Raw genomic sequence first — 2,659 nt, 5'->3', positions numbered from 1 at the left:
TTTTTAGTAATTTATCTCTAGCTTTCAAAATATAAATAAGAGTTATAGGAAAAATAACTACAGTGTCCTTATGTGGTACAGAATTTGTTGGCGTGCTGTAGTAATTAAGAGAGGGAACGAACTTTAAGAGCTGGGGATGAGCCCTGATCAGTAGTGAACCTGCCTACTCCACAGGGTTTTGAGCTTGTTTTGTTTTTCACTCAGTAGTAGCAGAAGGAAATGAGTTTTAGTTTCAGATGTAGCATACAACACTATATGCAGCTTGAAATTCACAGCAGAGTTAGTTCAGGCAACAGAATTTTATTAAGTAGGTAAATAATATTGCAGGTACTGACATACCAGCTGGCAGGGATATGGCCACTGGTACACTGGTTCAACTAACTTAATTAAAAGGTTTAATTTAAATATCTGTTTGGAAAACATATTACATTAGCATATCTAAAAGGCATGAGGGGATTGAGGGAATTAGATTTGCCAAGTTGAAAGACAGGATGGAAAGTCAGCCTAACGGACAGGGGATATCTTGGAAAGCAATTATAGAAATAGCGAAGGACTTTATTTTTTTAAATGTCAATTTGAAAGAAAGAAAAAGATTGTAGAAGGACATTACACTGATGGGAGAAGAATAGTGGCCTGGTCAGTACAGACAGCTGAAGACACTTGGTTTCCACAGCTTGGAGAGTTTCAGAAGGAAGACTGGAGACTTCCCAGGGGATGTATCCTACGTACATCTGTTCTCTCTCTTCCCTGAGAGTATCTATTTTTCCATACATGCTTTTTAATTTAGCAAAGTTTTAATGATAAAACAACAAAGCTCCTTCAGTTTTTCCACATTTGAGAGAGCTCTTTGTTGGGCAGGCTGTCTTTCTGATGCAGGTAATGTGGCAGGGGAGGTCCATGGTTACTGACATTCTTGATTGTGAACAGCAGTAAGTCAGGATGGTCCGATGCTGTCCTAAGCTGCCACCAGCACACTCAGGTTATACTAGATGAAATCTGTTGCCCATCACTCAGTGTAGACAATGTTGGTCACAATGATGTGTGTTCTCAGTCCTGAGTAGTGCAGGTATTCCAGGCTTCAGATGAGGGACTCCTTTAATATCTGCCCACCTCATCCTGCACAGCTGATCCTCAGCCCCTCCAGATGCAGTGTGGTGAACAACAAAATGCTCCTGGGTCTTGCACACCAGGCACAATTGCTTGCAGCATGTTGCTCAAGACAAGCTCTTGGTCTGAATCTGCACCTCGACCCTCTGCAAAACAAGGGAAAGTACATGGGAGATGGGCAGAAGGTTCAAGCACCAGGTGAACTTGCACTAAGTTCAGTGCATTGCTTTTTACGTGCTTCTGAATGACCTCTTTTGTCCAAATAAAATCACTGATTGGGAGGGTGTGTATGTGCACACCTGTGTGACTAAAGAACAAAAGAACCCACTGCAGCCAGTCCTGTAAATAGGACAGATTGACTTCTGTGTGTTAGATCTATGAATGACCTCCGCCACCAACCAGGAAATGCAGATTATCAGCATGTATTTTGTATACAGCAGTTACTAAGTGTTGTGTATGAGATGCTGGACACTGTTTGGCCATAAATCAAATACACCTGTGCTGTTGCTTTACAGGCTTCCAGACAGTCTGGGTACAAGAAGCCTGAGTTCCTGTTCCAGTTGGTGCTGAAGAGGTGAGCTCCTGGCAGAGATGGACCATGGGAGGTAAATTATCAATCTTAATTAACTATTAGAACACAACGGATAAAATGAGATGTCTCTTTCATACAACATGATTTCTCTACCTTAACTTCCTTTAATTTCTCCAGTTTCCTCTTTGCCTCTGGGACACAAATGTGACACAAATCCCCCAGGCACTGGGCTCCTAGCAGCCGCCTGAATGAATGGCCAGTAAGGGCTGTTGAAATCACAGCAGGTCAGGTGTCATCTGAGCTATTTAATTAGAACAAGTTTCTTTACGTTGCTTTCTGTGAGAGGCATGCAGCCAAATTAGCTTCTGGAAATTCAAAGTTCCGATATGGATCACACCAGATCGCTGTTGCCACCGATGCTCTGCACCTGTTTCATCCTGAATAGCTCCACTGCTGTCTTTGGAGCCACTTCCAGCTCTAATTTGGGAAACAGAAGAGGCCAGGAATTAGGGTAGCTCTATCAGTCTGCGTTTGACCCTACTCAGCTTTGAGCAATTACTGCAGTCTATCCCACTGATCCAGCCAACACAAACGCGCTGCATTTTGCACACTAAAAAACTGCCCAGCGGGGCTCCGATCTCTCCCAGCTGCCGGGGACACGGCGCAGCCATCAGCCGGCCCCGCGCGCACTGCTCGGGCTCTCGGACGCTGCTCACCAATGACTTGCAAAAGCTCGTTAAAGGCACAGGTGCGCTTTTACACGGGGAGCGGTTTGAGGCCGATGGCACTGCGGGGTTTGCAATCGAGCAATTGTAGCGCATCGGCTCACGTAAAATTAGTGCTCGATTCTTTTCTTAAACAAAGGCCTGCCCATAACCACGTTAACGCTGTTGCACTGGTAGATTCGGGTTACGCCTGAAAATAGCTTTTCATAATGATGTTACCGGCACTCCTCACCCTCGCGTTTCCCGCCGGCGCAGCTCGGACATCTCAGCAGCTGCCGACCAACGCGAGGCTATC

The 2,659-nt window shown here is 45.1% G+C and overlaps 1 long non-coding RNA gene across 2 annotated transcripts; it reads right to left on the bottom strand.

Moving 5' to 3' along the window:
- Positions 1–284: 284 nt before the first annotated feature.
- Positions 285–2,659, bottom strand: LOC116216992. Of its 2 annotated transcripts, XR_004160814.1 has the most exons (3): positions 2,597–2,659; positions 1,793–2,116; positions 285–1,253 (listed from the first exon to the last, which is right to left on the bottom strand). It is a non-coding gene; the product is annotated as an uncharacterized LOC116216992 (long non-coding RNA). The 2 variants fall into 2 exon arrangements; XR_004160813.1 differs by having other exon boundaries at positions 1,793–2,653.

Source organism: Meleagris gallopavo, chromosome 10, assembly GCF_000146605.3.
Source record: "Meleagris gallopavo isolate NT-WF06-2002-E0010 breed Aviagen turkey brand Nicholas breeding stock chromosome 10, Turkey_5.1, whole genome shotgun sequence".
Classification (NCBI taxonomy): Eukaryota; Metazoa; Chordata; class Aves; order Galliformes; family Phasianidae; genus Meleagris; species Meleagris gallopavo.
This window is presented reverse-complemented; position numbering and strand designations above follow the sequence as displayed.